At 38.8% G+C, this 13,146-nt stretch overlaps 1 protein-coding gene across 5 annotated transcripts in view; it reads left to right on the top strand.

Annotated features, from left to right (window-relative positions):
- Window positions 1-13,146, top strand: part of SGCD (sarcoglycan delta) — a 934,755-nt gene that overhangs the window by 813,284 nt on the left and 108,325 nt on the right. The gene's annotated exons all lie outside the window — the stretch shown is intronic.

Raw genomic sequence — 13,146 nt, 5'->3', positions numbered from 1 at the left:
TCTGAAATCCACCTGGCTTTTGTCTCATGGTTGGAAGATGGCTCTCACAGCTCCAGATTATACTGATAATCAGAAATAAGAGTGGTACCAGCCATATCTGTCCCTTCCTACTAGAACAGAAAAAGGTCACCCCATACTCATCCCCGGTAGGCTTCTACCTACATGGCATTAGACAAACCCATGTCATAATAGCCACCCCTAGCTTCAAGAGAGTCTGGGAAAGCAAGTATTTAGCTGCGTACTTTGTTTCCATGAATAATACCAATATTTTGTTGGCAAAGGAATGGATGTTGATAAGTGACATGCTGGCCATACTAGGGATAAAGGTAAAAGAAATCTATACAGTGTGTAAGGTGAAAATCATACAGTCAAAATTACCTCTTTAAAAACTTTATTTCTAATGTTTATTTATTTTTGAGAGAGGAAGAGGCAGAGTGTCAGCAGGGGAGAGGCAGGGAGAGGGAGACACAGAATCTGAAGCAGGCGCCAGGCTCTGAGTTTTCATCACAGAGCCCGATGTGGGGCTCAAACCCACAAACTGTGAGATCATGACCTGAGCCAAAGTTGGACACTTAACCGACTGAGCCAACCAGGTGCCCCAAATCAAAATTATCTTTAAGTCACCTGTAAAGTATCCCCATTTTGAGGCTTACTTTCATATAAGATTGTATTCTGAAAGTAAAGCATTCAAGTGTTCTAATGCTTTGAGACATCCAGGACTTTTATTAAGATTTCAATTTGCTGGTCCTTACTTTTCAAGTCGTCATCTTGATCTCCTGTAAATGACTTTATAAGTTTCTCCAATTATTTTTTAGACAGTGTTTCTCCATGGCCCTCAATTAATGTTTCAATTTCCTTCTCTATAGGAAAGCATCACCCCCCAGCTGCTTGGCTACAGGCACAGAGTGTTCCACTTCTTTTTCAATGACCAGGAAGCCCTTAAAATCATGTATGTGTTGTTTTCTTGGGTCTCACCAGCGTCCATTGAGCCTCAGAGTCTTGATTTGCTCTCACACTGTGAGACAGACACTTGGGAACTGAGTCTTGCCTAAGAAAGCCGTGTATTCGGGGCTTTCATTTTGCACTCACTCCCAAGAGGAAGGGCAGGCAGAACGAGTGCTGTCCTTAACTTGATCGTGCAGTTCGTATCCATTCTCTCCCCCATCTCCCTGCACTGTTGGCCTGATTCTGGCCATCTGTCTCGCAAAGACCTGGAGGGGAACATGGGTGGAGTGCCACATTCATGTCATTCATGAGACACACAGTGCATCATCTTTGAGAACACAGAACATGGAGTCTCTCTCGTGCCCAGGTGTGCTGTCCTTGCCAAGCAGCCTTCTCGGCTTGTTGATGATGCTCCATTGTTCATATACCATCCTAACTTAGAGGCTGCCTTGTTCCAGCATTCTGTCTGTTACACAAATCCAGTGAGTTGAAGTTCTTTGTTTTATTGTGTAGTTTTATTTACTATCAAAAATAGTGCAGTCATAAGAAACTAAATGAGGTTGCTTGCTGCTTGGATGGTTCCTTTTATATTTTCCAGTTTTGGCTTAATGATACACCGAGCATGAGTTCTGGTCTATCGGTTTCTAGAGTAGAGTTTGTTTAATTAAACTACTTGTCTCTTCATATCTTGCCAGAATATTTTTATACATGGATCTTTAAATTGCTCTGCAGTTTCACATTCTACAAAAATATATAAAATGTGCACCTTGATGGTATGGCCAGTTCAGTTAAATTGTCTTATTTTATTTTTCTCCATGGTTACCATTCAAATTATTTAATGATATTCTTCTGTATTACTGGCCTAATCTTCTATTATAATAAATAATGATATCTGTTGTTTGGTGACACTTTAGTGTTCAAGGACATGCAACCTTATATATATACTTTTATAATCCCCATTCCACGAAGCCGGAAACTGAGGCTTGAAAAAGCTAAATAATTTGCCCAGTATAATATTCCTCTTCACAGTCTTCCTGTACAACCCTGAACTTGTTACACTTTACCCAGTGTACATGTCTATTAAAGTCCCCCATCTACATGAACCTGAATATCCACATTATGCACACGGACATTCAAGCAGCTAAGCACATGTGCCTCTACCCAGCAGGTGCCATAGAGCAGACCGATGCCCCTATAAAAGTTTTGTTACCAACCAGAGCTGGAACTGTAAACTCTGATATCTAATATCCAATATCCAATATTCAGCTATCTTACTATATTTCTCTTGTCAAAAAGTAGTAGCTCTTGCTTATAACAATTTCTTCCCTTCCCACTAACTCCTGCCCACAAGAATCTGCCTCCATTTCTTGATAGAATGACTCTGATTATATAAGTGATCTGCGTGTTGCTAAATGTCATGGGCATTCTTTTTTAAGTTTATGTGTTTATTTTGAGAGAGAAAGCAAAAGCAAGGGAATGGTTGGAGAGAGAGGGAGAGAATGAGAATCCTAAGCAGGATCTGCATTGTCAGCTCAGAGCCCGATACAGGGCTCAGTCTCACAAACTGTGAGATCATGACCTGAGCTGAAACCAAGAGTCAGACTGAGCCACCCAGGCACCCCTTCATGGGCATTTTAATTTCCCTTCTTACCTCTAAGTACCAATTAACATGGGTAACTCCTTCCACTTTTTAGAAGTACTTTTTTTCTCTTGACTTCCTATGTTACCCCATTCCTGGTCTTCTTCCAACCTCACAAGCCATTTCTTTTCAGTTTCCTTTGATAGTTCATGCTCCAATAGCAAAACTGGAAATGTTGGAATCCCTTAAAATTCTGACGCTGGCTATCTTTGTCTATCACTCTCACCATTTCTTGGATCAGACCACCCATCCCATTTTCTTAGTTTCCATAATCATCTGTATTCCAAAAATCTCTATGCCAGTGGTTTAGAACTCTGCCTTGAGTATTATACCTCTGTATCCAGCTGCCTACATAAACATCTGAATTTGGAAAACCCACAGATACCTTAAATTCATCATAGCCAAAACTAAATTTTTGCTCTTCCCCCAAACCTGAACATTTCTTACCCCTTTACCCCTCATATCATACTACCAGGTTCTTTCAACTCTACCTCTTCAGTACCTGTCACGTTCACCTTTCCCATTTTTTTCACTATGGGTTACATATTTTAGGCCTCCATCATTTCTTACCTGGCTACTAAAATAGCCATCTAACTGATCTGCATGCATTTGCTCTTGATCCCTTGTACTACATTTTATACAGTATAGTCAGATCCTGTAACTATTGGAATTTGATTTTGTTGGAAATAACAGACAGCCTAACCAGTAGTGGCTTAAACAAGTTGGGGATTTGTTATTATGTAATAATAATTCTGGATGTATGCTGTCCAAGGCTTATAGCAGAACAATGTTATAAAGAGACCAAATTCCTTCAACCTTCTTCCTTTCACACCTTTAGCAATATGGCTTGTACTCACATGGTCTTATAGGGCTACTGTGCCTCAAAGCATTGCTTCTCTATTTCAGAAAGGGAAGAGTAAAGAACAAAAATCCTTCTTTGTTATGCTTTGGGTTTTTTTTTTTGTTTTTGTTTTTTTTTAATTTGGGAAGAAAATATCTCCCCAGACACGTGTTCCTACATCTCCCTGGCCAAGGCTGTATCACACAGCCACCTAACACTGCAAAGGGAGTCTGAGAAGTTGAGTAGTTTGGGTTTCCAGGCTGCATCATAGACAAATGCAAGAGGGGATGCGCTGTGCTTAAAATGTGACAAGCCGACAGTCCTTAATATCTGCCCCAGAGTATTTAAAAAAACATACCTGATCATCTCATTCTCCTCTCTATAGCCTTTCAATGGCTTCCTTTTCCTATTAGGATAAAATTCTCAAACACGCACATGGACCAAATGCTCCTACGTGACCTTGCCCCTGACTGCCTCAGAAATCTTATGGCTGTCTTGCTCTTTCCACTCCAGCTACAGTCCTCTCCTTACTATTCCTTAAAAGCAGCAAGCCATTTTATGCATTGTGTGTATATCTATGCGCAGAGAAAGATTTCTTGTGCCTTTAAGAACCAGTGTTTGGGGGCATCTGGGTGGCTCACTCAGTTAAGCATCTGACTCTTGTTTTTGGCTTGGGTCTTGATCTCATGGTTTGTGAGATAGAGCCCTAGCTGGGCTCCAGCACAGAGCCTGCTTGGGATTTTCTGTTTCCCTCTCCCCCCTTTCTGTCCCCCACTTGCACATGTTCACTGTCTCTCTCTCTAAATAAATAAACTTAAAAAAGAGAACCAGGGTTTGTACCCTTGGGGGCTACATTGACCCCACTGAGAATACATGATTTATAATAATTGTCACTATAAAAATCAGTATCTGTCTAGCCACCATAAAAGTTCATAAGGGCAGACGTTAGATCTTCATAGCCAGGATTGCCTTAATACAGTGCTGGCCACAGAGTAGGTAATTGTTAAATGTTGATAGACAATGAATATTACAACACTTAGGATGGCTAGAGATTTTATATATTTTTTGAAAATTGTATTTGTGATCTCATAAATAAGAAAAGCCTGAATCTGTTTTCCCCCCAAAACCATTTATGGAATAGGTCATCCATAAATATTTGTTGAATGAATTAATTATCTGTACATTTTGGTCAGGAGAATTGTCCCTAATTCCTGAAAAGAAAATATTTGGTATGTATCCTGGAAATGACTTGTAATGACTACAAATGTTTTGCATGAGCAGTTTATTAAATGCTACCAGCAGCCGGAGAAACACAATGGGATTAAATTACTTAAAGTGACTTTATCCACTCAAAGTTTCTGTTTGTTGCTCATGTTGGGAAGGCTTTCAGAAGCCGACAGCCGCCTTCAAAGTGCTTAGCCCTGAAATTCATGGAAACTCTGCAATCTCACTGATTACTCAGTTCATTTTAAATCCCAGATTAGACATAACCCAACCCACTTCCTTAAAAAGAATTTTTCACTGCGCATTACCATTAGGAGAAAGCCAAAAATTCTTGTTATGAAATAAATAGAAAACTGTTTCGGAGGAATTTCCTGTGATCAGCACTCCCACGAAACACTTTTATGGATAACATGATATTGGGATTGCTATTCAGGAAAATAGGCCTCTAAGGAATATTTAAATATTAAAATGTAACTGTGTTCTCTAGCCTGGACTTACAAGGCAAAAACCATTTCTCCTGTATCTAGAAAGCTTTTAAACAGTAGCAGATATGTGAAATGTGAAACGTGCTTAGCTACAATTTTGGAGTAACTAGAAAGTTATCTTGCAAGGAAGACAATGTTCATTATTCAAGAAATTACTATACTGTTCATAGTTTTTTTTAAAAATATTTCCTGTTTATAAATACTTTGGGAGACTGTAAGTTTCCTTGTGACATTGCCTACACCTTCATAAGAAAAATGTAGTCAGATTCAGAGCAGCTTCTTTTACTAAGTAAAGGCAATTTTAGTTGCAATTAAAATATCAAATGTGAAAAACTAGATTTCATTGGAGATGTAGAAGGTCACCATGGGCACCACTGGCTTTGAGTATTAATCACCTGGTTTTGACCATCCATGTCAGCTCTTCCCCTGGGCCCTCTGATACCCATTGTTCTCTGTCTTGTCCAGTGCCTCACCAGATCCCATTGGCTTTCCACTTAAATATCTCCTAAACCCATCCACTTTTCTCCATCTGTACTGCCAATTCTCTGGTTCAACCTCCCACCATCCCTCTCTCTGCCCCACTGCATTTATCCTTACCCTCCTCAAGTGTCTTTTCCATGATACAGTGTCTCAGTCAGCTGCTGGTGCTGCTGCTGTAACAGAATACCATAGACTGGATGGCTTAATCAATAAGAATTTCTCACTGTTCTGGAGGCTGGGAGCCTGAGATCAGGGTGCCAGCATGGTGAGGTTCCAATGACGATTAGAGTTTCAATGTATGAGTTTTAGGAGGATACAAACATGCAGATGATAGCATGTTGGCTCAGTGATCTTGAAAAATGCCAGTTGGATCGAGCCAGATCCCTGCTTAAAACCTTCACCGTGACCTATAAGGTTCTGAATTACCCAGATCAGCCCACCTTTCCAGTCTCATCCCATGCTGCTGACCCTTGCAAAAAATAGTCTGGCCACACAGATCTTTATTAACTTCAACTTCCCAACCCTGATGTTTTTTCATTATCTTTTCAACTGCCACTTCCCCCTCTTAACTAGTTTGTTCCTAATCACTTTACAAATACCAACAGAATTTCACTTTCTCAGGGAAACTTACCTGACAGACCAAGTTATGACCCCAAGTTGTATTTCAAAGACATTCTTTTATTTTCCTTTCAAGTCTTTATCACTATTTGTAACTATTAGATATTTTTGTTTGAAAATAGCATTCAGGGGTGCCTGGGCGGCTCAGTCGGTTAAGCATCCAACTCTAGATTTCAGCTCAGGTTGTGATCTCACAGATTGCGGGTATGAGCCCCACATAGGGCTCCACACTACTAGTGTGGAGCCTGCTTGGGATTCTCTGTCTCTCTCCCTCTCTCTCTTCCCATCCCCAGTCCACATGATCACTCTCTCTCAAAGTAAATAAATAAACTTAAAAATAAATAAATAAACTAATAGCACACACTACTGGAATACACTGTGCCTTCCTATACTATGGACTCCATGTCTGTTTGGCTCACTTCTAGACCTTCCTGTTCAAAACATGTTGAATGTTGGGTTTTTCAAACCTACCAGCCTCCTTTTCTGGTCCCTTTCCTGGTCCATTGGGTTTATCCAGCCAGGTTATCTGGAGGATTGTAAAACAATCTCCAACAGAGCTGGAAACAACCTTATAGATCATCTAACCTCCACCCCCATTTTGTATAACAAATGGGGAAATGAGACTAGAAAACAAATTGCCAAAGGCCATGTAATAAACTAACTCATAGAAGAGCAGCACTAAAAATCAGGTCTTTGGTTTGTCGGTTCTCTGATATTTTAGGAGATCAAATCATTCCTTCTCCCATTTTTCTTATCACCATTTTTTACATTGAAATCTGTTGTCGGTTTTATAACCTAATATTGGTATAAAAATATATCCTTTTCAAGTAAAATATGGTTCTTGTTTAGGGTTATCATTCAGGTTATATCTACCCAAGCAACACGGATTAGAACACTTAAAATGTTTTGACTTCAAACAATGGTGATTAGATATTTTAACTCGGCATTTTGACTATTTTGGCCCCATGATTCAAGCCCAAAGATGAGTTTTAGTCTATGTTCATTAATACAAAAGCGTTAATCATAATTGTGCCAATCTTAATGCATGCACATCAAGAAAGAATTACCAGAGCAAACTCCATTAAGCCAGCTTAACTCCTTAATCAATGTTCTAAACAGCACACTTAAACCATTTCTGACCTTTTTGAAAGTTTTCCTTGAAATTACTGTCTGAAAGATCAGTTCTTCATGTACAACAAAAATTTGATTCATCATCCAATTTTTCTGGCTCCTATTATTATAACATCTAGTATAGTATTTCTTCCTTTGTGTCTAATGCTTCTCTCAAGTCCAATTTTCTTGTAGCGTATTTTGCAGATGTGAATCTGCCTTTCAGGATTTGGTTCATGGCTTTATTTAACATATGCAGGTTTAGGCACTTTAGTGTTTTTTATTTTTTACAAAATTGAATTTTCCCCAATTTTTTTGGAGTTTAAAGACTTATGAACCAGGGTTTTGTTTTTGCAGTTAGCTTCCTCTATAATAAATTTTTCCATCTACTGTTTTATCTCTTATGAAATTTATTTTCTAGCGAGCAGTTCTGCCAGTTAAATGCAGTTTGAAATTGGACAAAAGTCTGTTTGCTATTATTTGATTCCTCCTTAAACACAGAAAAGTTTTAGCATTTTTTCTTTTGATATTTCAAGGTTTCTTTCTTTTCTTTTTCTTTTTTTTTTTTTTCCTGGTAGGGAATGGAGGTGGCCCAAGACAATCATCTGTTTAAATTGTTACCTGATGAAATATTTGATTTGAGGGGAAAACAATTTAGCTCTGACACTTCTTATCCTATCCCTTATTTTACAGCTGGGGAAATCAATGGTCAGAGAGGTCTTCTGATTTGCATAGGATCACAGAGATAGGACTGGATTTCAGGTCTCTTGACATCTGGGACACTTTGAGGGGAAAGCCTCCGAAGTTGAGTATGCTTTCCCGAGAGGAGAAGCTGGCTTTTTGTTACTATGGCAATGGAGGGGATTTGAGATTTTTTGACAAGTTTACCCCCTACCTGTACTGCAAGGAAAAAAGAACCACTGAGCTAATCTTTATGGTAATTCAAAACACTTTAGATAGATCCTGTCACATGCTTTATAAGTTCCTAATTGATTGTGTGGAATTAAGTTATTGGGCAGAGAACCATCTAATGGAAACACATTGATGAAATCATTTTTGAGGGACATTAATGGAACTTAAAATAAAACTGAAATGGCTTTATGGATTTTTCACTCAAACTGTTTATGAACATTTATTGCCAGTAAATTATATTGTGTCAGAAGAGGGAATCAGTAGGTATGGCTTTAATAGAAACCTTTTTGAAATAATAAAATCGAGAATAATTTATTATCTAAGAACAGATAGGGGATGGGAGAATTCATCCTGATGGATGTTTGTCCACTCTGCAGCTTCTAGAAGAGTGAAAAATGGTGTTAAAAGCAGAAGCCTGATAGGACTTGGAAATAAATGGTGTTTTTGAAAAGTATTAATATCTCATCTCATTGTGCATATGGATTGTTTTCAGAAGAGAGGTGAGGGGAGATTTAGCAAGTGTTACTTGAGGGTATAAACATTGGGATTTGTTCATATCTCATAAAAAGCTGAACAAGTAGAGAATGATTTAATATAATGAAAGAGACAGTCTAGAATAGTAGTCACAGACATTTGTTCCAGGGCCAAAAGATGAGAGTTCAGGTTCTGACACCTCCTTTTCACTGTGCAACCATAGGAAAATACCCTGACTTCCCTGAGTGTCAGATTCCACATCCGTAGCAACAGACATGCATAGTCCCTACCTCATAATAATGATCAAATTAAAACAATTTCCATAATTTCTAGTTTCTAGTATGTGCTTTAAAAATGTCACTTTTAAGAGTCATAGAGGACCTGGATAAGGGGAGGAAAAAATAGGTTTCATAAATATTTTAGTACTATAAGCAGTATCTTATTGACTATCATCTGCTGATTTCTATGTGCCAAAGATCTCGTTCAATCTTCCAAGACCCCTAGGAGATAAAGTTACCATTAATATCCTTTCTTTTCAGAGAAGAAAACTGAGCATCATAGAGATTGGGTTTCATGCCCAAGGACACTCAGATAATGAGAAATTCTGGTACATTCCCCTGAGAAGTCATATCTGTGAGTCTGTTTTCCAGTATGGATGGCACGTATGGGCCCCTGTGGCAAAGTGCATCAAAAACAAAATCAGAGGACATCTGGTTGGATGGTGGGAGCAAAAGGAGCCTTAGTGAGTGTCTTGCCCTTCACTTTGATCCCACATCCAGAGCCCGTCAACCACCCAGATCCTCTATGAGAGCCTAGACCCCTGGGTTTTGCTGTCTTGCCACCTTATGGGCGCCACATTCTCCTGGCATTCAGAAAACAAGACACTAGGGTATAGTGGCTAAAAGTAGGGCCTCGGTTCAGATGCCTGCATATGAATCTCAGCTCAGGCATTCACTAGTCATGTGACTGTGAGCCCCTGTTTTTTAGCCCCACTTGTCTTGTAGGACAATTAGTTTTCTTGGTCTGGGGAGTAAACTACAGACCTTTGATCTCATTTTATTTTAAAGCAATATTTGTATTTAGCCCAAATAATATTCTCTTCTTAGCATAGCTCTTTTGTTTTAAGAGGCACAGTTAAAAGGAGTTGGATTTTGGACATTCATTAAAAATGCAATGTGATACATGAGGAGTTTTATGACAGTAAATTAGTACTCCCATAGAAGTATTAGTACCAATTGGAAATAAGTAGTACCAAATTGGATGCCAATAAGGCGTCCGGTAGAAGCCTAGGGAACCTAAAATTGAATCTGTCTGTATTCTGTGTGTGACCTTTGGAGACCATGGTTGTTCCACAAGCATATGGTGAGCACCCATAATGTATTAGATGACTTCATATAACCTTTTTTATCCCCATTGGAATTTATTTAAAAGGGTGGCAGAGCAAGGGGCCACTGGCTGTGGTACAGCACTTCCTTCCTGAGCTTAGTACAGCCAGATGTTAAGAAGTGGCAAATGAGGTTCGGTCAGTGTATCTGACAAATGGAGAAACAGACGCAGCACAAAGCTTGAATAAAATAAAGAAAATAGTGCATGCTTTTGAGGTTCATTTTAAGAAAATGGCATTCTTCATTTTTGGACAATTGAACTGAATAAATGTAGTATATATCCTTATATATGTATATATTTTGCATAGTTCTAAGAAGTAGGTATTCTTGGGCTTCAAGGGGCCTTATAAAATGATAGGAGGATACAGGAGATATAAGTGAAACACAAAGCCTCACAGCATTTTAATACCAGTTCAAATAATGAAGGTTGTCTATGAGCAGTACTAATTGCTGTATCGGTAAGTCAGACAATTAGGGTTGATTTTAAGGGAGGTAATGCTCTTTCTCATGCAGTTTTCATAGTTTTCTTAGTAGAGGAAGGGGAGATATGAGCTGGTACTAAAGAGTCGACACAGTGTATGTAAACAGAAATAACTTTCCTAGCCTTAATCAGGTGTATAATTGTTCCTTTTAATCATTAAAAACAACAACAACAACAACAACAACAACAACAAAAATAGGTTCCAGTGGCTCAGAACTAAGCATCTCTAAGGAATAGAAAGGGAAGGGATTTCAAGGGAAGCCCCTGTTAATTGCAGTAGTGACAGATGGGAATTGCTCAATAACAGGTTTGAGATGGTACTGAGAGGTGACTAAGGCCATGCTCTTGGGTCAGACACTTTAGAGCCACATCCCAATGTGTCACTCATTGTCCCGTGATTTCTCCTGGCCTATTTTACCTACTAGGCACCCTCTACAGTATCTTTCGTCTAGGTGCTCTTCAAAGGATCACAAAAATCTTGGAGATGTGGATTGTATGCTCTGTAAAACAAAATTTAATATGTGTGTAACAAAAGCCACATTATAGTCTATAATCCAACCCAATCTTATTCACTTATTGTGTTAGTCAGGATTCTTCAGAGAAACAGAGTCAATATGGATATACCTATGGGAAGAAAGTCATTATAAGAAACTGGTTCAAGTCATTATAGAAGCTAAGGAGTCCCACAATCTGCTGTCTATAAGATGGAGACCCAGGAAAGTTCATGACATAATTCAGAATGAGTCCCAAGGCTCACTGAGAACCAGTGCAGTCAATGGTGTAGATTCCAGTCTCGGTATTAAGGCCTGAGAACAAGGAGCACTGATGGCAAGAGAAGATTGATATCCCAATTCAAGCAGTTAGACAGGAAGAACCTAATTCTTCCTTCCTCCGCCATTTTGTTCTAGTCAGGCCCTCAACAGGATTGGCTGATGCTCACCCACACTGGGGAGGCCACACTGCTCTGCTAAGTCCTTTGATGCTACTCTCATCTGGAAACACCCTCACACCCAAAGGTTGTGTTTAGCTCAGTATCTGATTACCTCATGATCCAAGTCAAGCTGACACATAAAATGAACCACCACATTTATAAAGAACATAATAAAGTTTAAATCACTAGGGCAAAATAGTGTATGCATAATAAAACAACATGCTTAGGAAATTTACATCAAAAAATGTTGTATATAATTGAGACTGTGGGTACATTTTGATATATTTGAAAGGTGGTGGGTTGGTGTCTTGAAAGGCAAAAGTGTCTATGGGCAAAAAAAGATCTTTAATGTCCCCACACTAAACGTCTCTTTGCCTACTGCAACTGTTGGTAGGGTGGTTGCAGGCAATAAATGAGCTAGTACATATGATGTGTACATGATGGTATCTGGCTTGTAGTAGTCACTCAAAATGCTAGCTCAGATTAATAGTTATCATTTACCAGGATACTTTAGTGACCATCCATGATGTTAAAATTTGAGGCATTGTTTGCTGATTTTACTTGCAGTAGTCTTGCTTGTATCAAAAAGATTAAATATTTTTACAATTGCTACAAAAGTCAAGAAATCATTTCATTTTCCTAGACTTAGCTAAGATAAATCTGGATTTGTAATATCAGTGGTTAATGGAGGAATTCTAGACATCATAGCAATGCAAGAGGATTCTAGAAATTCACACATGCATACAAGGTATTATTCTGCCCCTTTTTGTGGCTTCAAAGAACTACACCAAAAAAATGTATAAAAATCAACACCTTTACTTCAAACTGCAGGATACTGCCTAGCTAAGTTTAATTGAAAAACTAATATTCAGTGCAATTGTCTGTGACAAACTAAGGCGTAAATGAGTTGAAAAACACTTTGGGAGCAGACAAATCAGATAATCACCACCTCTATGGCTGGGAAGGTTCAGCTGGTGATAACAAGTTGTAAAGATAAAAGCTTGTAGAAAGGTCAAGAGCTAACTGTCTAGATTGGGTTGGGGATCAATGTTGAGTAATACTCAAAGTGTGAAAGCACTGAACTTCAAATGATCTCTCACAGTGTTCTGTTTTGTTTAACTTTTCAAGATAATAGTGTAGAACTTTAGGGAAAAATGTTTTTGCTAGATTTTATTAGGTGAATAGTTTACAGTGTTATAGTGTTCTCCACCATCCACCCACTGCTGAGATGTTGTATGTGTTCTATGATTTGTGCCCCACACTGAAATAAGAGGGCTTCAGCTGCTGTTTTTCAAAACATTTCCAGTTGGGTAACTATTAACAGTTGATGAGAGACAAGAGTTAGACTGTGCCATTTCTAGGCTTTTTTTTTTTTTTAATGTTAACATTGTATTTGCCTCATGGCCTCACTCTGATTTCAGCAAGAACACTTTCAAAAGAAGCTCCTTGTTTTTTCACAGGCTGTTTGCATGATTTGATTCAGTGCCCCTCCCCCCTCCCCTCACTAAAGGTAGGAAGCTAAAGCCAATGGCAAAATGTGTGCTTTGGGTTGTGTGAAGGATTCACTACATTTAGCTCCACTCATTGTGCTGATCGTGTCCCCAGGTGACATGCAAAGTCT

The sequence above is a fragment of the Acinonyx jubatus genome, chromosome A1 (assembly GCF_027475565.1).
Source record: "Acinonyx jubatus isolate Ajub_Pintada_27869175 chromosome A1, VMU_Ajub_asm_v1.0, whole genome shotgun sequence".
NCBI lineage: Eukaryota > Metazoa > Chordata > Mammalia > Carnivora > Felidae > Acinonyx > Acinonyx jubatus.
This window is presented reverse-complemented; position numbering and strand designations above follow the sequence as displayed.